Source organism: Aquarana catesbeiana, linkage group LG03 (genome assembly GCF_042186555.1).
Source record: "Aquarana catesbeiana isolate 2022-GZ linkage group LG03, ASM4218655v1, whole genome shotgun sequence".
Taxonomy (NCBI): Eukaryota; Metazoa; Chordata; class Amphibia; order Anura; family Ranidae; genus Aquarana; species Aquarana catesbeiana.
In genome coordinates this window covers 265,661,138-265,684,190 of record NC_133326.1, presented here as the reverse complement: position 1 = coordinate 265,684,190, position 23,053 = coordinate 265,661,138, and the positions used below count along the sequence as shown (strand labels likewise).

General features: G+C 47.1%; 1 pseudogene; it reads right to left on the bottom strand.

Moving 5' to 3' along the window:
- Positions 1 to 10,386: 10,386 nt before the first annotated feature.
- Positions 10,387 to 10,451, bottom strand: LOC141135495 (U4 spliceosomal RNA; annotated as a pseudogene).
- Between the last annotated feature and the right edge of the window lie 12,602 nt (positions 10,452 to 23,053).

The window sequence follows — 23,053 nt, the reverse complement described above, 5'->3', positions numbered from 1 at the left end:
TATTCAGGGTGTAACATGTAACATGTTACAAATAGACCGGCCCCCGCACCTCCTTGATCCCCGCTGTGACAGCTAGCAGGGTTCTTCTCCATGTCACTGATTGACGGGGCTCTGTATATGGAAAACTACAAGGTCCAGCAGCCTTAGCGGCTGTTGGTTTGTAGTTTTCAATGAACTACCACAGTGCTGAATTCATGCTTCCTGTCAGATTGTATCTGCTTACTTGTACAGGATGTACGGGCAAGCAGATACACTGGCAGATCTGCTGGAGACCTGCATGGCACCATGGCATCTGCTGATTGCTGGTGCAATGCGTTACAGACTCCAAACAAAAATAAACAATATATTTTTTTTTTATTTCAAAAAGTGAACTTATCCTTTAAGGCAGGATCACCAGGTATCAATTTAAGAAAAGCTGACAATTTAGGAATTCTAAAAAATGAAGTGGAAACACTAACTATACTAAAATCTACTCCCATCCCTATTCTAAGCCTATTCTATCTACCCTGTAAAGGCAAAATCTGTATAATTACCTATGCTGAGGGTGTTCCAGTCTGATCACATGATCTCTCCAGCAGCCAGCTTCAGCATAGAGCAGAGGCAGTGATAAATGGCTGCAGAGCTTGTGTGATGACATTATTCATAGGCTTACTATGGGTTATCTGTTGGCAGCTTTTTCTCCTCTACACTGAACCCAGTGCTGGGACCTGATCATGTGACTGTAGGGACAGTAGGGAAGTATAAAGATCTCTCCTTTCACAGGATGGATAGATTAGGCTTAGAGTGGGGGTGGTAGTAGATTTAAGTTTTAACATTAAAATATTAAAGCTTAGATGAGATTTTAGTAATTGGGTTTACATATTGTTACATATAATTTATTGCTACAATGAATGTTTGCACTGTGCAAAAACTAGATGCTGCTGAAATAAAGGGTGTTAGGGCAAATTCAGACTATGTGCAGTGACAATAACAATTGTTTTCTGTGTGTCACATGTGAACGGGCTCTAAGGCCTGGTTCACACTGGAGTGATTTCAGGTGTGACTTGGGTCGCATAGGTGCCTATTCACATCAATGCAGTACAACTGTGATGGAACTTTGGGGCAGGGTCCTATGCTACTGGTATAATGCAGTGTGCTTTTGTGCCCCATAGGCTTCTACACCATCTACACATATCTTTTATGTGATTCATATGCGTTTATAAAAAAACTATCACTAAATGCTGTATCACATGCTGTACATACTCACTCAGTCACTATTTGTTTTCTGTATTTTGCAAAAAACTGGGTTGATCCTGCTGCTCTCTATCTCCACCTTCTGTTCATGTTCCCGATTCAGCTAGGGATTTTGCAGCTGTGGTGGCAACTCTGCACATGCTCAGTTTTCAGTCAGTTTCTATGCTGAACTTTTCCTCCCTATCACATCTGATGGTGAATAGAGTCACACATGTGGGTGCATACACAGTGGTGAATGAGAGCTTGCTCCCTTCCTCCTCCTCCATGCCCACTAACCAGCTAATTACAATGGGGGCGGGATATTACATGTAAATTAACCACTTCAGACCTGGAAGGATTTACACACTTCCTGACTGCGTTTCTTTAACTGACAATTGCACGATCATGCGACGCTGTACCCAAACAAAATTGATTTCCTTTTTTTTCTTCTTTTGGTAGTATTTGATCACCTCTGCAGGTTTTTTCTTTGCGCTATAAACAAAAAAAGAGCGACAATTTAAAAAAAAAAAAAAACAACATTTTTTACTTTCTGCTATAAAACATTTCCAAAAACAAAAGTAAAAAAACTAATTTATTCATCAGTTTAGGCCGATATGTATTCTGCTACATATTTTTGATCAAAATATCACAATAAGCGTATAGTGATTGGTTTGCACAAAAGTTATCACGTCTACAAAATAGGAGATAAATTTATGACATTTTTATTATTTTTTTTTACTAGTAATGGCGGTGATCCGTGATTTTTAGTGGGACTGCAACATTGCGGCGGACAGATCGGACACCAAAGTGTAAATTTTTGACACTTTTTTGGGAACCAGTGACATTATTACAGTAATCAGTGCTAAAAATATGCACTGTTATTGTACTAATGACACTGGCAGGGAAGGGGCTAACATCAGGGGTGATCAAGGGGTTAAATGTGTTCCCTCACTGTGTTTTCTAACTGTATGGGGGACTTTGAGACTGGGAAAACACACAGAACCATCTTCCTGCTTAGCAGAAAGACAGGATCTGTGTGAACTCCCCTGTCAGAATGGAGATGTGCCTTGTTACACAGACAGATCCCTGTTCTGTCACTGCAGGGGACGATCGTGGGCGGCCAGCGAACATCGAGTCCGCCGAACCCGCTGATTGGCTCCCCCGCTGGGCAATGGGAGCCCACAATAGCGAGTTCCCGAACCGACGTACAGCTACGGCCATTCACGGGATCGTGCCACCTTGCCGTAGGATAATGATGGCGGTTGGTTGGCAAGCGGTTAATGGTGGCTTCACCTCCCTTTTATACTAAGACACAGGCTTGAGGGACGTGATACAGCCTGTGACTCCCAGAAATCCACCCATACATGTTATTGCCACAAAATAATAAAGATTTCATTTCAAATATATATTTGTATAACAATTTAAAACAGTTTATTGATATTATTTATTTATTTTTACTCTGTATTTTTTTTTCTTTTTTAATATGTGACCAGCAGCAGAGAACTAGAAGCTCCTCCTGCTTATGTTTCCCTGCAGACAGGCTGGGAAAGATCTGGGTCATGTGACTGCTGTATATCAATTAGAAAAAAGGTACCGTATTTATCGGCGTATAACACGCACAGGGGTATAACACGCACATTCATTTTAAGAGGGAAGTTTCAGGAAAAAATCTTACATTTTAAATAAGGAACTTTAAAGCAAAATAAGGGTTAGTGCCCGTCTGCAGCCTCACCAGTGCCATTAATGCAGCCTGATCAATGCCCATGGGCAGCCTCACCATTGCCATCAATGCAGCCTGATCAATGCCCATCTGCAGCCTCACCATTACCTTCAATGCAGTAGCCTCACCAATGCCTTCAATGCAGCAGCCTCACCATTGCCATCAGTGGTGCCTGATCGATGCCCATCTACAGCCTAGAGGGGACAGGGAGGGGGGTGGGACGAGCACTGACAGATTACATACAGTGAGAATCTCCTATGATAGACAGAATAGTGGTCCAATGATGGCTTAGGAGACGGGACTTCCTATTACAGAGGTCGCCAAGTAAACAGGAGATTATCACTGTATGTAATCTGATGGTGCTCGTCCTGCCCCCCTCCCTGTCCCCTTCAAGGCAGCTAAAATTGAAGTATTGGCGTATAACACGCACACGCTATTTGCACCCAATTTTCATGGTGAAAAAGTGAGTGTTATACGCCAATAAATACAGTACTTACTTTTTATTAAAAGTATTACAGTGCCGTTATACACATACAGAAATAGAAGGGACAATGTAAATGAAAAAGTGTGTGTTTAGTATCACTTTAAATGCAATCTGTGCTGCAGTAACTCTAAACCTGTTTTTTGATTGAAAATGTATACTTTATTTTGCAAGAAAGTATACAAAAAACAAATACTTAAACAGGGTACATTCAGTGCTGCGATGCAGCGCATAAATACACTATATAACACTACATTGCCAAGCATACAAATAAATTACATTCATCCTGCGGTATGATGCCTAATGTGTTGTGCAGAGTAGTAATACCCCGAAACATCACATCATGCATGACGTCGCATTACCCTGAAAGCAGTACTTCAAAACCATTTCACAAAAAATCCGGTCATACAGTCAAATAACATTCAAATGGGCAACGGGTGTGATGGGGGGGGTGGAGAAGGTGGGGTAGGGGGGGAGTAAAAGAGTTCACAGGCCCGAAGCTTTATTTGAACTGCCAAAGGATACACGGGTGGGAGGGGGGGGGGAATGGGGAAATCTTCAGACCTCCTCTTCCTCCTTGAAGTCCATCAAGTGATAGTCTCTGAGCAGACTGTGAACCAGTCTGCGGCAGTCCTCGATGGACATCCTCTCCCGCTGGTGGATGAGGCACTTTCTGGCGCACCATAAAGCGTCCTTGAAGCAACACAGCACCCTCCAGGCACCGTCAATGTCCTCCTGTGAATGAGTTCCACAGAAGAGTTCATTCAACACACCAAAGTGTGTGATTGCGGTCTGTGGTACAAAGTCTTTGAGTTCAGGTTCCAAGGCCCTCAACAGGTCCTGTGCAAAGGGGCACTCCCAGAAAACATGCAGAGCAGTTTCCTCCTGGATGATGCAAAAGGGGCAGTGCCTGTATCTGCACAGGTTTCTGGCATGCATGAATGTCCTGAGTGGCAACCCCCCTTGGATTGCCATCCATGCCAGATCTTTGTGCCTGTTGGTGAGTCTCTTTGAAGAAACATTCCTCCAGACCACTTTACAAGTGGCTGAAGGGAGGCCTGGAACAGTCTCAACAATGTCCGATGCTCTGATCAACTTGTGGATAGTTTTTGGCTTCCACAAGTCGGGCTTCACTCCATGTAGCCCCAGCTCCTTAATAAACTTGAAGGTGTCCAAGTAGTACCAAGGGGTGTCCCAGTTGTAGGGGATGGAGCTGTCCCATTTGTCCCAGCCAAGGGTCCTCCATAGAGGCAGGAGGAAAAAACGGGACATAGAGTTACCACCAGAGTCCACAGTTCTGTCCACCAATGTCCTGCGGATGCAGTTACAAGCAAAGCACACCCTCAATAGTGTAGCGATGTCGGCCACGCCCTTACCGCCCTTGAGGGGTTCCTTGAACATAACCGCCCGCTTCACTCTGTCCATTTTGGAGCTCCAGATGAAGTGAAACACCGCCCTGGTGATGGCCTTACAGGTGTTAACCCGAGGGGGCCAGGCCTGGGCGAGGTACTGCAACACAGGGAGGATCTCGCTGCGGAGTACCAGTGTTTTTCCTTCGATGGTGAGTTCTCTGAGGCTCCAAAGTCCAAACTTCTGTCGCATCTTTGACAGTCTTTCTTCCCAGGACTTCAGGGCTGCGCCCTCAGCTCCAAACCAGACCCCAAGAATTTTGATGAAGTCCGTCTTGATGCTGAAAGGAATTGGTGCAGAAGAAGGCAGGAACCACTTTCCGAAGAGCATGACTTCTGACTTCCCGCAGTTGACCTTTGCCCCTGAAGCTTAGCCGAAGTCCTCACAGGTCTGGGCGAGTGTGTCGATGGAGCGCCGATCAGCACAGAACACCGTCACGTCGTCCATGTAGAGTGAGCACTTGACCTCCCGTCTGTCCGGTCCTGGTGCGGTGATCCCTCTGATCTCTGGGTTCCGTCTGATGCTTCGGGCGAAGAGCTCTATACAACAAACAAAAAGCAGAGGTGAGAGAGGGCAGCCTTGTCTGACCCCAGACAAGATTGGAAAGGGGTCAGTTTTCCAGCCATTTACCAGCACCAAACTAGAAATGTCAGTGTACATTACATTTACATACGAACAAAACATTTCCCCAAGACCAAACCTGCGCAGAGCTCTGCACATAAACTCATGGGAGACACGGTCAAAGGCCTTCTCCTGGTCAAGGCTGACCAGGGCCGCGTGCACACGGCGGCCATGAATGTACTGGACCGTGTCCCGGACAAGCGCAAGGCTGTCCGCAATCCTGCGACCAGGAATGCCGCAAGTCTGATCCGGGTGGATGATCTGTCCGATGACAGACTTCAGCCTGTTGGCCAGGACTTTGGCGAGGATTTTGTAGTCCACGTTCAGAAGAGAGATCGGATGCCAATTTTTAAGATCCGATCTCTCCCCCTTCCGCTTATACAAGATCGTGATCATCCCCTCCCTCAGTGACGGAGGCATTCTGCCCTCCACCACCATCTCCTCGTACAGCTCGAGCAGGTCCGGGCCCACGAGATCCCACAGTGCTACATAGAGCTCAACTGGGAGACCATCGCAGCCCGGGGTCCTGCCCCGCCTAAAGGATTTGGTGGCAGAGTGCAGCTCCCCCAGCACCAAGGGGGCGTTGACGGTTGATGAACCTGCAGGATCAATTTGGTTAGAGATACCTGACAGGAACCTGTCGGCCGCCTGTGTGTCCGTTTCTTTTGGGGAGTAGAGGTTGGTGTAGTAGTCGCTGACCACTTGCATCACAGCCTTCTTCCCCTTCTGGAGTGTTCCGGTCTCGTCACACAGCTCTGACAAGGGTGTGTGTCCTGAGTGAAGTTTCCTGAAAAAGAAAGAATTACACTTCTCACCTTTCTCAAGATTCTCCACCTTGGCACGGAAGACAATGTGCCTGGATTGTTCCTCGAAGTGTCCTTTCAGGCTCTTCTTGGTGTCCTCCAGGTCCTGCCTAACGTCCTAGCCGCAGTGATGAAGGTCCTGCAGGCACTGCAACTGACGCTGCAGTCTCCTGAGTTCCCTCCTCCTGGCGCACACACGCTGGCGTCCCCTTGCCTGAAAGAAGCTACGCAGCTTAACCTTCACAAACTCCCACCAGTCACTTACCCTTCCGAAGAATCTCTTTTCCTCCGTCCAGGTGGCATAGGCCTCCCGGAGTTCCCCCATCAGTTCCTCGTTTTCCAGCAGGGTGCTATTCAGCTTCCAGGAACCCGGTCCGCGGGCAAAGACCTCGCCCAGGTCACCCCGAAAGTGAATAGCCCTGTGATCAGAGAAAAAGCAGGGGACCATGGAGAACTCACGATGCTTGACTGTTCTTGAAGTGAGCACGAAGTCAATCCTGGAACGCACAGATCCATCGGGTCGGCACCACGAATAGTTCATGGTCCCTTTCCCTATGGATCTCACGGCGTCCTGCAAGGAGGCCTCCGAGATCATCTCCTTGAGCAGCCTAGAAGTAGCATCAAGTTTTGCGTATATGCTGGAGCTGCGCCCATCCTCCTCGATCGGACAGTTAAAATCACCGCCGATCACTACTGTTCTGGTGGTGACGAGTTGGGTCCGCAGGGTCTGGAAAAGTTCCAGCCGCGCATTCTTGTCTGGGGGGGCATACACGTTGATGAGCCTAACTGGCTCTTCCACCCACGAGCCGTCTATGACCAAAAGACGGCCACAGACTAGCTCATGGATAGAGTCAACCGTGAAACGCCCACCCCTGACCAGAATGGCTACGCCTGCAGACTTGCAATCGCCACCCCCGGACCAGTAGGAGGGACCAAGGGTCCACTGGGAGGACAGATGAGTGTACCTCATCAAGGGGGGAAGGGCGCACTCCTGAAGCATGTAGACATCACTCTGCTGACTTGAAAGGAAGGTCAGGACCGCTTGCCTTCTAGATGTATCCTTGATACTCCCCACATTAATGGAAAAGATTGAGATCTCAGCCATAATGAAAAAGGGTATGAGGGTCTAGTTAACAAGGGTCCGAACTTACCTCCCCGGAGGGGGGGGTGGTTCTTCCGTTGCGTCTTCTGCCTGTCCTGTGTCCTGGGCCAGGCCCAGCTCCTCAAGGACAGACTCCATCATCTGCTGGCTGATGTGGACGTTGGGGGGGAGGTCATGCTCAGGGTCGACCACAATCTCCTCCCCTTCCTCCTCCTCTCCTGCAGACTCTAGGTCCTCCACTACTTGCTCGGGTCCATCGCTGTCGCGTTGGACCCCGTTGGGCCGTTTGGTGGAGGTGGCAGGTTCCTCCGCTGTTGGGCTCTCTGGCTTACGTTTCCGGCTTCCTCTTGGGCCACTGGTGGGGGTGGAGGGGGGTGGGAGGGTGGGGAAGTCCTCCAGGGAGGACAGGTTGGGGGGGGAAGGGGTGGGGAGGGGCTCCTCTGGCACAGAGGGGGTGGGAGGGGGTGTGCTGGAGGTAGGGGATGGGGCAGGGGCAGGGGCAGGTGGGGCGGGGGTGGACTTACCTTTGGCCTTTCGAGGTTCTTTTGGTTTTTCTGGCAGCTTTCTCCCGGATGGCTTACCCTGGCTTACGGCTCCAGCGTAGGTCCGGGTTCTCTGCAGGCAGTGTCTGAAGACATGCTCTGCCAATCCGCAAAGGTTGCAGGCTTTGGACCTCGGACAGTCCTTGGTCTCGTGGCCTGTCACCCTACAGAACTTGCAAGCAAGTTCTGTACAATCCTTCCCTATGTGTCCCGGCTGCCCACACTTGTTACAGTTGTAGGGTATGCCGGGGTAGAAGAGGATTCCTGCGGAGGATCCCAGGGAGAAGAAAGGCTGCAGGTGCTGGATGTCCCCCGAAGGGTCTTTCCTCAGTTTGCAGAGCACAGACCACTTACCTATCCAGAAGCCATTGGCATCGAAGATTTGGATCGGGTCCTTTACCACGGTGCAGAACCTCTGGAGGTAGGTGGCTATGTCCTTTCCACTGGTATGGGGGTTCCTCATGGCCACTGTCACCCGCTTTTCATCCCGTGTTATGGGGCAGTTCGCAGTGAATTTCCGGAAAGGGGATTCAGGGCCACTGGTCTTCACCATCTCCCAGTATCTTCTGCAGACCTGAAACGACACAAAAGTTATAAAGAATATACCTCTTGTGAAGGCCTGCACAGAAAGCGTCTCCGCTTTGCTGAACCCCTGTTCCAGGATCATCTTCTTTCCGAAGATTTCCGGGGTCATGTTGGGGACTCTTCCGTCCACCTCCTTCAGCTGCAGCACGACCATCTGCTTCATCCATGGCTTCAAAGCTGGGAGCCCGTCTGCAGGCTGGTCTGGCTTGGCTGGTCCTGGTCGGCTGGTGCCGGCCGGGGTAGGGGCGGGGGCTGAGGCAGCGGCATTCCCGGGCTTGGAGGAAGTGGCTGGAACGGGGTTCTTCTTCTCTTTTCCGGTCTTCTTTTTGCTCTTCCCCATCGTCAAGGATTTGGATGTCGCTTCAGATGTTTCTTAGGCGGCTTCCTTCTGGTTCCTCGACGTCTTCGCTCTTTTTCGTAGCCTTTAAAAAGGCTCTAGCATCTACTGCCCGGAGGTAGTAATGCGGAGTGGGGGAGGAGGGAAGACCGCAATCTCGTTCCCTGTGGGGGCTAAGCCTCTAACCCAATAGCAGCAAGTAGGTGAAGCTGAATTTAATCAACGATCCTACCAGGCCGAGCAGAGGGTACCCCACAAGGACCAATTAGCTTGGATAGATGCAAGTGGTTCTCAACGTCCTAGCTGTGAAGCAGAGACACCCCTAAGGGCTAAAGTCGATACTACACTTGATCTTAGCCAAAAGGCCGAGAAGTAACTCTAAACCTGTTTTTTTTGTTTTTTTTTTAATCACTCTATCGAAAAGCCAGTGGCGTGCAAAACACACCTCAAAAACTTCCACCCGGTGCCAAAAAAAAGTGCCCACACATAGAGAGTGAAACACAAAAACGTGCAACGGGTGTACAGAGTCCTCCACTAGGGAAGGACCTTACCCTGATCCCCCGGGGCGTTAGGCTCCAGACAGGGACTGAGGTACTCAGACAAAGGGTCCATCCGGCCGAAACCAGGCGGACCCCCACAACTGGAAGGACTGCCGAAGCAGACCAACCCAAGTACAGTGGGGCTCTCCCGAAGAGAGACCCCTCAAAGGAGAGGGCGAACCAAGCCAAAAGGCCTATGTCCACCCCCTCCCAAGACTTTCAGAGTAGGCCCGAGGACCCACACCCTACTCGCCACACAGTGACAAAACGTGTATACAAAGACAACCAAAAAAAAGACAAAAAGGTGACAAACAGGGGTAAAAGAAAGAGTGGGGAAGATAGTGAGATGGGAGAGTGAAAGTGGCCATTGTGCTATACAATGGCCGGCCCTCCGGCCAGGCATAAAAATTTCCCCTGGTCCTGGCCAAAAGGCCCGGCCCAAGAGGCAGGTGCGAAAAACGTGTGTTGTGGTGAAGTGACCATGGTGCCATAAAATCAAGTGCTTTCACACCGTGACTATACGGCACCCCTGAACTGCCACTTCAGGGGCACATTCACCACTGGCTTTTCGAAAAAGCCCTGACCCCCCAGCCCAGACCACAGCAGACCCCACCACAGACAGGAAGGATATGGAGATCAGGAAGCTGGAAAGAGCCCTTTACCATCAGGCTCTGCCGTCGCTCCCATCACTCCTCCTAATTACATTCGGGAAGTACTTGCCACTCCCTCCCCCCCTTGCAAGGCAGGAGTAAGCGTTCTCTCCCAAATAACTGTCTGGAGCTAGATCCGCCCCAATCCAGGCCAGAAGGCCAGGGTCCCGACCCTCTGGTTCAGACCCCGTGGTTCTCCATCCCCATCAGAAGGCTTCCCTTTCAGCTACAAACCGCTCCAGGTCACCTTCACTCCAGCAGGTTTTGCATAGCAACCGCAATCCCATCTCTATTTCGCCATAGATCAGGGACGGAAGCAAGCGCCACCTCCTGGAAACTGATAAGAATAGATACTACACTTGATCTTCGCCAAAAGGCCGAGAAGCAATTAGCAATAATCACGCCTCAGTTGAACCTCATTGGCTATGATACTGCCACTGCGCAAAGGATTTGGATGTCGCTTCAGATGTTTCTTAGGCGGCTTCCTTCTGGTTCCTCGACGTCTTCGCTCTTTTTCGTAGCCTTTAAAAAGGCTCTAGCATCTACTGCCCGGAGGTAGTAATGCGGAGTGGGGGAGGAGGGAAGACCGCAATCTCGTTCCCTGTGGGGGCTAAGCCTCTAACCCAATAGCAGCAAGTAGGTGAAGCTGAATTTAATCAACGATCCTACCAGGCCGAGCAGAGGGTACCCCACAAGGACCAATTAGCTTGGATAGATGCAAGTGGTTCTCAACGTCCTAGCTGTGAAGCAGAGACACCCCTAAGGGCTAAAGTCGATACTACACTCGATCTTAGCCAAAAGGCCGAGAAGTAACTCTAAACCTGTGTTCTATTTAAAATAATTACTGTATCAACTGTAAAAACTTATATTAATACATGAACAAACTCTGTCCAAATCAAAGTGCAGTGCAGGGAAGTCAGTGAGACACTAATGCATTCCAATCTCAGAATTCCCCACGCCACACCTGCACTGAGGGGGAGGCACTGTGCCCCCACACATTGTAAAAGATGGCAAACATTGTTTGGTTCTCTAACTTTGCTGTAGCTGCGATCGTCAGCTTTTGTGATGGGGAAGAGATTGGGTGCAGTTCTGCTGGGGGGGGCGGTCTCTGTTTCCAGGAGGAGGAGGAGGACTGTCATTGGCCACTGCTAAAGCCAATTACAGTCCTTCAGTCCTGCTAGCCCCACCCACCATCTGGAGAAAGATGACTCTCTTGGTTGCCACTACCAACCTCAGAAAGAAGGAATATCACTGAGATTGAGAAAACCAGGTGACAGTTTGTGGAATTACTGTTGAGCTTCTGGAAACTTTTTTGAAATTATTCCTGAACCTTTGTGTCACTTACTACTGAACCCTGTGTCCCTTTAAGCCACAGCCAGTATTCGGCGCAATGAAAATCACACCCAACCACTTTTTCTCAGTTGTGGGGGCCCAATTTATGATCTTGCACACAGGTCCACTGCTTTCATAAAATGCCCCTGACCTGAGCTCATCATTGCGCATCCATTCCAGATGCTTGTATGTGACATCACATCACATATGGAGGGGCAGTGAAGACTCTTTGGACTCATTCATAGCGACTCTGAATGATAACCGAAGGGGGATCTTCCTGACCCATGAAGCCAGTCGGTCTAAGATCCATTTCTTGGATTTGGAGATTACACACAATAATGGCCATCTTGACACAAAAACCCATTTTAAGACCACGGACCGTAATGGCTATATTCCGACGGACAGCTGCCATCATGAGACATGGCTAAAATCCATCCCAAGAAGCCAGCTGATGAGAATAAGAAGAAATTGTTCCCATCTTTCCGATTATTTTCAACAAGCTGAGATTTTAAAATCACGGTTCTGTGAAAAAGGATATGATAGCTCCACAATCACCAAAGAGATTCGCCAAGTGGCCTTAATAGATCGTGCCTCTTTGTTGAAGACACAACCGGAAAGATCAAAGAAAACTGCAGATTTTAAACACAAATGGTCCTTTTTAACAAGTTTTTCTACCCAACATAAACAAGTTAAGGACATCATTAGAAAACACTGGAGAATATTAAAAAGTGACACCATTTTAGGCCCGGTACTACCAGAACAGGCAGCTACCATCTTTAGGGGTGCTCCATCAATTAAGGGACAAATCGCACCAAATGTGATCGATCCCCCAGAGAGAATTTCATTTTTCCATAACATGAAAGGATTTTATCCTTGTCGGAGATGCACAGTTTGCAAATGGAATGATTGTAAAGCACGCAAAATGGAAACATTCAAGTCCACAGTTACGGGGAAGGAATATAGGATGAAGGAATTCGCTACATGCAAAACCAAATACATTGTATATCTCATCACTTGTCCGTGTAAAAGACAATATATTGGCCGGACAAAACGCAATTTCACTACTAGAGTAAAAGAACACATCACAGCGATTAAAAAAGGTAAAACAAACCATAGTGTTTCCAAACACTATGCTTTGTACCATGACCGCAATCCAGCAGGGACCAGTTTTCAGGTCATAGATAGATTTATACCACACTGGAGAGGGGAAACTAGTTTAAGAGGAGTTTCTAGACTCGAAACGTGGTGGATACATCAGATTAAATGCTATGTACCCCACGGTTTGAACATAGAATGGGACATCAATGCGTTTATTAATCAGTCATAATGTCCTGGACTAGCCCCTTCTATCCATCCATGCATGCCCAACCCATACGAAGATGGCATTCATGGACTCTTCTTCATACGTTCTATACTTTCTTTCTTTTTTTTTTAATATGTTTTTTGATATACTTTTTTACATATACCTTTTAGTAGATATTCCCTGTGAGATATCTCTCCAAAAGTCACACATGGGATATCTCTCTAATAGCCATACATTTTATAAAAAAGAGTGTCATCTCTTTAAATGTTTGTAATCATCCTTTTTATTTTTATTTTTATTTTAAATTTGCTACATGTTTCTTATGTATACATATCCTGGGGTTGTAGAACATGAGTGATACATGTGTCTCCCCTTAGATATATGTAGAAAATAGATGGTTATTTTTATCACAGTGTAAAATGCACTTTCACTTTTTAATTGTGCCCTCTTTGGCTGCCCCCTGTTGACCACTCCTAATAGGGTTTTATAAGTGTTATGTGTAAACATAGGGGAATCTGTGCGACATGACCACTTTAGCTCTATAGGTAGGGGAGAATCCACCTTCAATGATTGGACAGTGTATGTGTGTATACCACTTCTGTGTCTCAATGATCATAGTTTCCTTGTGTTGTTGGTTAACCAGGTTACGATCAGGTGGCCCTGTTGAACGCAAGGAGAAAGGTGAGTGGCCTGAGTGGTATGGGTTGAGTTCCCATTAGATACTTGTTCGCATTGACTTGCTTAGGCGCACTGAAGGGGGAGAATCCTTCGGTTTCGCGCTGATGCGCATGTGCGATGGAACGTAAGTTTTATGGGACACACTCCCCAGACAATGAGAAGGTACGTCCCTCCCGTGTCATCGCGTAAACACGTGATGACGCTGTAACCACCATGGAGGAGTGACGTGCGATCTGCGTCTCTGCGCAGAGACGCTCTGATGTATTCATCACATGCCCCCATTACTTAACCATAATTGGCTGAATCCAAAGATCAGGCCGAGGCTTGGTTCCACAATTACTTCCTATCCCCTGATAGGCTGGATCGATATCCCCTATCTCTAGATAGGTCGGAAGGATAGTCAGCTGACTGTCAGCTGACTCTCACATGACGGGAAACCCGGAAGTTACGCCGCACAGGTGTCCCCGGTGTAAATTTTAGCATTTTCACATAAATAGCGCAGCAGATGAAAGGGCAACTTTACCCCAGTTGATGTCTTTTGAAGACGAAACGCGTCGGGTGTATGACGCCATTTTATCATCTGTTACTGCGCTAAATGTACCTCTGTCATTTTTAGGAACTTTGTTTTTACCTAAACTTTTACTGGAAATTTCTTTTTTGATATAATAAAATTTCCTGGTAATCCGGAATTCACACTATGTGGAGCCTTTTTTCTCCTTATCCATTTTTCCTGATTGCATGAGATACGAATGCTCGCTGGAGGAGGAATCCGGGACATCGCTTTGGATCGGGAACCTTTCCAAGACCCTCTTGCCAGAGACCAAGGACAACTGTTACCCTACCGTAATTAAACGGTGCAAGCTCATACGACTCACCGCCAACGGCCTGTGAGTCCACCGCGTCTGGTAAGGGCATTTTACATCATTTTCTTTGCCTGGTCAAGAGTTGGAAAAGCCTATTTGAAGATAGGAATAGATGTTATTGTGATACCTGCATCTACCCAGGATTCCTTTACAAAATTGAATGAACTGTTTAATACCCCAGGGACTCGCCATTTATCCCCACCTTATGTCATGTTGTAATATACACATTTGGGCTTTGGATTTGATGGTTGATGATTATATTGATTGTGTGCACACGATTCATAGGCTTTTTCATTATATGTTGATACCAACAGATATATTTTTCCATTTAATTTTATTTTTAAATAGGTCACTATTAATAGGTTCACCTGTTGGGTTTAACAGAACCTAACGTTCGCATTATACGTTGGCATCACTTTTTATATCACTCTATTTTTATAGAGGCCATCACTAGTAAGTTCCTTATTGGGTTTAACAGATCCTAACGTTTGATATGCACATAGGTGTTATACATGACACACCTTCTTTATGCACAATACAGCGCTACACTTTTCTATTCTTATCATCTAATACAATTAGTCTAATTGTTAGTGTTGGCGGCTTGATTTTGTTTGGTTGGCGCAGCAGTTTTTTCCTGATTTTACATACTGTACATCACGTACATCACATACATCAAATACAAGCAAGTGGGCTGGATGCGAAAGGTGGATCAGCAGGATGGGTGTGCCAGGACAGATAGATGTGTCTCATCTCTGCTTTCTTTCACCACTCTGCCTATCACCCATATCATAGATGAGAAGAGGGTACAGCGGTGGAGCAGATGAGCAGGAGGGTACAGCGGTGGGGAAAATGAGCAGGAGGGGTTCAGAGGTGGGACAGAAGAGCAGGAGGGTACAGCGGTGGGGCAGATGTGCAGGGAGGTACAGTGGTGGAACAGATAAAAAAAGGGGGTTCAGCAATGAGACAGAAGAGCAGGGGGGTTCAGTGTTGGGCCAGATGAGCAAGGGGGTTAAGTGTTGGGCCAGATGAGCAAGGGGGTAGAGCAGTGGGGCAGATGTGAAAGGAGGAGTGTTGGTGGGGCACATGAGCAGGGAGTTACAATGGTGGGGCACATGAGCAGGGGGAATAGTGGTGGGGCAGAAGAGCAGGGGGCTACAGAGGTGAGACAGATGTGCAGGAGGTACATTGGTGGGGCAGATGAGAAAGGGGGTTACAGTGGTGCGGCAGATGAGCAGATGGGTTCAGTGTTAGGACAGATGAGAAGGTGATTCAGTGGTGAGACAGAAGAGCAGGGGGATACAGCAGTGGAGCAGATGTTTAGGGAGGTACAGTGGTGGGGCAGATGAGAAAAGGGGTACATTGATGGGGCAGATGAGCAGGGGGTTACAGTGGTGGGACAGATAAGCAAGGGGGTTACAGTGGTGGGACAGATAAGCAAGGGGGTACAGTGCTGGGGCAGATGTGCAGGAGGTACAGTGGTGAGAAGGATGAGAAGGGGATTCAGCGGTGGGACAGAAAAGCAGGGGGGTATAGTGATGGGGCAGATGAGAAGGGGGTTACAGTGGTGGTAAAGATGAGCAGGGGGGTTCAGTGTTAGGGCAGAGGAGAAAGGAGGTGTATTGTGGGACAGGTGAGCAGGGGGTTACAGTGGTGGGGCAGAGGAGCAGGGAGTACAGAGGTGGGGCAGATGTGCGGAGGGGTGCAGAGGAGAAAGGAGTTACATCAGTGGAACACATGAGCAGGGGGTTACAGTGGTGGGGCAGAAGAGCAGGGGGAACAGAGGTGGGATAGATGTGCAGGAGGTACAGTTGTGGGGCAGATGAGAAAGGGGGTTACAGTGGTGGGGCAGATGAGCAGATAAGTTCAGTGTTAGGACAGATGAGAAGATGGTTCAGTGGTGGAGCAGATGAGAAAGGGGGAACATTGGTGGTGCAGATGAGCAGGGGGTTACAGTGGTGGGACAGATGAGCAGGGAGGTACAGAGGTGGGGCAGATGTACAGGGTAGTACAGTGGTGGGGCAGATAAAAAAGGGGATATATTGGTGGGGCAGATGAGAAAGGGGGTACATTGGTGGGGCAGATGCACAGGGGGTTACAGTGGTGGGGCAGATGATCAGGGGGGTTACAGTGGTGGAGCAGATGAACAGGGGGGTACAGTGGTGGGGAAGATGAGCAGGGGGGTACAGTGGTGGGGCAGATGAGCAGGGGGTACAGTGGTGGGGCAGATGAGCAGGGGGGGTACAGTGGTGGGGCATATTAGCAGGGTAGTACAGTGGTGGGGCAGATGTGAAGGGGGTTAGTGATGGGGCAAATGAGCAGGAACAGATTAGCAGGGGGGACAGTGATCTGAGGTGTGAAGGTGTATGAATTGGGGCTGATCTGAGGCATGAGAGTGCAGGATGTTAATTTCTCACTACTAAAGTAGTTTACAGCATTTACTTTATAAAAAATACTTTTCGTGATTGAGAGTGTGAAGTTGACATTTTTTTGTTATAAAATCGGCACGCTCCATTTCTTTGAAAACATTTTTCGGCACACTGTGCTCAAAAGGTTGCCTACCCCTGATATATACAATACATTGTTGTTGTGAACTGATACACATGTGAAAAAGTCTTTCTCTGAACAAGCAATCTCTGCCTTGTTCACACCATGGGCAGAAACATGAGTTTTTCTGCAATTATCTTTAGCATAGGGAACAAAGAACACAGTTGTTTTTGTTCTGCTTTTGTTCTGCTTTAGCCCGCTGTGGACCAATGTCACAGGGCCACTGCAGGGATTCCGAGTGGAATGTTGGGATCTACCCAGATGCCCAAATCGGCAGCTGGCTCAGCCTCTAAGCGCACCACTGTGAGTCTGAGCCAGCAGCTCCCGCCCCTTCCACAATCCGACACTCCAGTAAGCACTGGAGGGGCACAGCAGAGAGCCTCATGCACAAGGGCTTATGAAATGAAGCAGCATTTTTTCTTCCAGAATTCGGGGTTTGAGTGTAAATGCATTCTACTGGCCAGAATAATAATTTAGCAATTGAAATACATTTACGCACATACACCTGTGTTTATGCACATTTTTTCTGTTTAACCGCTTGGCAACCAGCCGCCGTCATTATACTGTGACAGGTTGGCACTGCTGTGCGAATCACCATAGGTGTACGTCAGCCGCTGTAAGAGCGATAAGGGGTGCGCGCTCATGGAGCCAATGGACATGGGAGCCAATGCGCGTGGCCCGTGGCTGCGATGTCCGCCGACCACCCGCGATCGCTCCTCAGAGAGCCAGAACGGGGATCTGTCAATGTAAACAGACAGATCCCCATTCTGATAGGGGAGTAGAGAGAGATCTGCCATTCCTAGTGATCAGGAACAACAATCACTATCCTCCTCCAGTCAGTACACTGCCACCACAGTTAGAAACAACTCCCTAGGGAACACTTAACCCCTTGATCGCTCCCTTGTGTTAACCAGTGGCGTCACTAGGGTTGGTGTCACCTGGTGTGGTAAAACATGGTGTCACCCCCCCTCCACCAACTATAGTCGCCCCTCAGTAAAGACCCCCCTCCACTAAGTATAGACCCCCTACACCAATTATAGTCCTCCCTCAGTACATACCGCTCTCCACTAAGTATAGACCCCCTACATCAATTATAGTCCTCCCTCAGTACAGACCCCCCTCCACTAAGTATAGACCCTCCTCCGGGTAATGAGCAGATTGTGACAGGCTTGGGCAGCAAAGCAGGAGTGAGAGACAGAGGAGGAGAACACATGCCAGGCATGGCCGCATCACCCTTGGGATGGTGTCACCCCTGTAGCCTATTGTAATTTTTGTACTCTTTATGTAAAAGAATACATATTGGCCTAAACTGATGAAGAATTTTGTTTTTTTACCTTTTTTGGGGGGATATCTATTATAGCAAAAAATAAAAAATATTGTTTTTTTTTTTTCAAAATTGTCGCTCTTTTTTTGTTTATAGGGCAAAAAATAAAAAACACAGAGGTGATCAAATACCACCAAAGGAAGGCTCTATTTGTGGGAAAAAAAGAACATAAATTTTGTTTGGCTACAACTTGCAATTCTCAGTTTAAACGACGCAATGCCGTATCGCAAAAAAGGCTTGGTCATTAAGGGGGCAAATCTTTCCTGTCCTTAAGTGGTTAAAAGCTCCTCTCAGAACGCAGAATTTTTTTCTACCTGTGAATCCTCCTCTTCAGATACACCTGTAAACACCTATGGGTGCATGGCGACATAGGCTAACATAGGCTTTTACAAGCAGAAAAAATTAAGCTGAATGCCTGTATAAGCGGCATTTTTAAGCTATGTGTGCATGAAGCCTCTATGTTTAAAATGTTTCCTCCTCCTACCTATGCTGCCTAACCTGTGTAAAAAAAGTGAATACTTACCTATTTCTAGCCTGCTCCAGTCCGGTTACATAATTTGCAGCTCTAGCTCCTCTGTGTCAGTCAGCGGAGTCTGCAGGGAAGAGGGGAGAGCACCATCAATGGGACATGGGAGCCTATGAGTGACATCACCGCTCCCAGCCACCATTGGGCACTCCCTCCTCTCCCCTGCTGCTGTCACTCACTGACACAGAGATTCACGTGACTGGACTGAAGTGGGCTGAAAACAGGTAAGCATATACATCTTTTTTAGACAGGTTAGTCCATTAGGTAGCAGGAGGGGAGTGGGGACTTTTTTGAGTGTTAGGCAGGAAGTCTGCTTTAAAGTGGTTCCAAAGGCAAAATGTTTTTTTAACTTAATTCTCTGCATTAAGGAAAAAAAACATCTGTGTTCTGCCCCCCCCCCCCCCCCAGCCCTTCCTTATACTTACCTGAGCCCGAGAGCACTGTGCCCAAGAGCAGCAGCTCTCTCCACTGTCTCTCTCCTTACTGGCCATGGAGTCAGCAGCCGAAGCCATTGGCTCCTGCTGCTGTCAATCACAGCCTGTGAGCAGAGAGCCGAGGGTGGGGTTGAGTCATGCTCTGTGCGTCAATGGACACACACAGCCAGGCAGGGGGGAGGAGCCAAGAGCACCAACAGGGGACCTGAGAAGAGGAGGATGGGGCTGCTCTCTGCAAACCCCTTACACAGAGCAGGTAAGTATATCATGTTTGCTATTTTAAAAAAATTCCACCAGATGTACATACTTACCTATTCTGAAGTTGAGCTGGTCTGGTTACATGACTGTCCTCCAGAGCCGGCTTCAATGTAGAGGAGGGACAGCCGACAACGGATGCCCAATAGTAAGCCCTATGGCTGACGTCACTGCTTTGGCTCTGCAGCCATTGTCACCTCCTCTCTTCTACACTGAAGCTGTAGTGAGTATGACTGAGCTCAGCAGTACACTAATTGGCTGAATTTGGAATTGCACATGTGCAGCTCTGAATTGCTGACAAGAACATTTTAAAGTGTGTTACCACCAGCGCGGTGTGCTTGCGAGACGCCCAACATAGACAATTCCTGCACTTCCTGAAATCCCACAATCAAACTGGTGAGTGCCTGGACTTTCGGCTAAATTACATATACTGACAGTACAAATTCCAAATTCTCTTTTTGACCTCTGGAGGATGTAACGGGGTACTCTGAATGCACTAAGGGGGCATGCTGAAGGACTGACTCTGGAGGCACCAAGGGGGCACGAGGGGGACACTCTGGAGGATGCCAGGGGGCACTATTTTAGTACCTCCTTTTATCCTCCAGTGTGCCCTCTTACATCCTCCAAAATTCCCCCCTAGTAAGAGTAAGGTGTCAGTGGTGGAACTACAAGGGTCGCAAAGGTGGAAATTGCAACTGAGCCTTGGTGTTTCTCCACCATGGAGGGCGCCAAGACAGCAGGAAGGGTCCTGCTGTTGGACCATAATAAAGGGCCCTACAACGAGAGTAAAGGGCCCCAAGACTGATGGAAAGGGCCTTGGTAACAGTGGGAACAGCTCCTGGACCGATGGAAATGGCCCTGTGATGGGGTCAGGGGGGTCCTTCCTGTTTTCTTGCACGGGGGCCCAGAAGGTACTAGTTATGCCTTTGGTATAACAGGTTTGTTATTTAAAAAAAGAACAAAAAAACAAAAACAAAGTGTTTACAGACACTTTTAGGCTTAGTTAGAGTATGACTGCAATGGCGCTTTAAAGCAGTTATAAACCACTGGACCTTTTTTTTTTCTTACCCTGCATGGTAATGTCATAATGTGCTAGTATGCATTGCATACTAGTACATTATCTTAAAGGGGTTGTAAAATCTCATGTTTTTTCACCTTAATGCATTCTATGCATTAAGGTGAAAAACCTTCTTTGCTACAGCTGCTCTCTTTTCCTTACATGAACCAGTCCGTTCCAGTGATGTGCACAAGCCCATCGGCTCCAGCCGCTGTCTCTGTCCTCACTGGATAGATTGATAGCAGTGGGATCCAACAGCTCAACCAAATCCAGTAACACGAGAGTGGGGCAGAGTCCCTCTGTTTGTGTCAAGGGACGCAGAAGTGGCACTCGAGAGCATGCCCGCATGGGTGCCCACAGGGAAAGCGGCTTTCTGTGGGGCACCCGATGAAGAGGAGGAGCCAAGAGCGCCAATAGGGCACCCCAGAAGAGGAGAATCGGGCCCGATTTGTGCAAAACTCTTGAACAGAGAAGGTAAGTATAACATGTTTGTTATTTTTATTTTTTTCAAAAAAGCAAACCTTAACCTTTACAACCCCTTTAACCACTTCAGCCCCGGAAGGATTTACCCAGTTCCTGACCCGGACATTTTTTACAATACGGCACTGCGTCACTTTAACTGACAATTGCATGGTTGTGAAACGCTGTACCCAAACAAAATTGATGTCCTTTTTTTCCCACAAATTGAGCTTTCTTTTGGTGGTATTTGATCACCTCTGCGTTTTTTCTTTTTTTTTGCACAATAAACGATAAAACAATAAAAGAGCAACAATTTTGAAAAAAAAATGTAAAAAAACAAATCTATTCCTTAGTTTAGGCCAATATGTATTCTGCTACATATTTTTGGTAAAACAAATGCAATAAGCGTATATTGATTGGTTTGTGCAAAAGTTCTAGCGTCTACAAAATAGGGGATAGATTTATGGCATTTTTATTATTTATTTATTTTTTTACTAAGAATGGCGGTGATCTGTGATTTTTAGCTGGACTGCAACATTGCGGCAGACAGATCAGACACCTAACTGACATTTTTGACACTTGTATGGGAGCCAGTGACATTATTACAGTAATCAGTGCTAAATATGTGCACTGTTATTATACTAATGACACTGGCAGGGAAGGGGTTAACATCAGGGGTGATCAAGGGGTTAAATGTGTTCTCTCACTGTGTTTTCTAACTGTATGAGAGACTGTGTGACTGGGGAAACACACAAATCCGTCTTCCTACTTAGCAGAAAGACAGGATCTGTGTGATCTCCCCTGTCAGAATGGAGATTTGCCTTGTTTACACAGATAGGCCGCTGTTCTGTCACTGCGGGGAAGGATTGCGGGTTGCTGGCAGACATAGAGTCACCCCCATTCACTGATTGGCTCCCCTGGTGGGCAATAGAAGCGTGCATGCCCACAAATCGCCGCATACGAGCCGACGTACACCTACGGCGATTTAAAGGTGACCCGACACAGTGCTTTATGAAAAAATTATCGTCACTATTAGACAGCGAAATTACAGCTGGCATTTTTTCAAAAAAGGAAAGAGAAATGTTTATCCCAGAACATCCTATTAGACCCATCTTCCATTTTTTACCCAAAGTTCACAGGGGATGGAATCCCTTAACAGGCAGGCCAATTGTAGCTGGCATAGGCTCATTAAATGAACATTTGGGTCAATGGATTGACCACCAGCTACAACCTTTAGTAGTTGCACTCCCGGGGTATCTCAGAGACACCAAACTTCTCTTAACTAAACTTAAATATTTTAAATGGAATAATGAGTTGAGATGGGTGACATGTGATGTCGCAAGTCTCTATTCATGTATCCCTCACTCCCTGGGATTGAGAGCAGTGTCATTTTTCTTGTCTAAAAATAGCAGTTATTCATTAACGCACCAAGAATTCATTTTACAGTGTTTCGAATATCTCCTCACACACAATTATTTCATGTTTGACAGTGATTATTACCTGCAAAGATATGGGGCCTCGATGGGGGGCCTCCCCGTCCCTTGCCAACCTTTACATGGGATGGTGGAGAGGTCCCACATCTTTGCGATAGTCTCCGCCACAAGGATACCCTTTTCTACTGTCGCTATATAGATGACCTGCTATTTGTTGTTTCAGATAAAGCTGGTAGTCTAGACGAATGGTTGTCATATTTGAATAACAACGATTTAAACCTAAAACTTACTGGTGATAGTAGTTTCACATCCATTAATTATCTAGATGTCCACTTAGAAGGGAAAAATGGTAAAGTTATAACTAACATTTTCAGAAAACCTATGACGGGTAACACGCTTCTGCGAGCTGACTGAAGTCACCCAAAACACACTTTAAAAGGAATCCCTGTGGGTCAATGCTTGAGGTGAAAGAGGATTTGTAGTGAGGACAGGAACTACAAATATGAATCGGAAATAATGTTCAGATGGTTTAAAGATAGAGGTTACCCTAATGCAATACTACATAGAGCAATGGACATCTCTAATAACACCCCACAAGAGCATTTACTGAAAGATAAAATTGTTATTAAAACCAGAAATCTATCTCACATCAGTGTAACTCCTCAAACCCCCGTTTTCTCTACTCCTTTCAGCACTGAATACAATAAAATTAAAAACATTGTTTTAAAATATTTACCCGTCTTATCCCATGACCCTATGTGAAATCTTGTCCAAAGGAGTGAAAACCGTATCTATATATGAGGAAACAACCACAGCAACATTGGCTGCAATTTAAAGCCACAT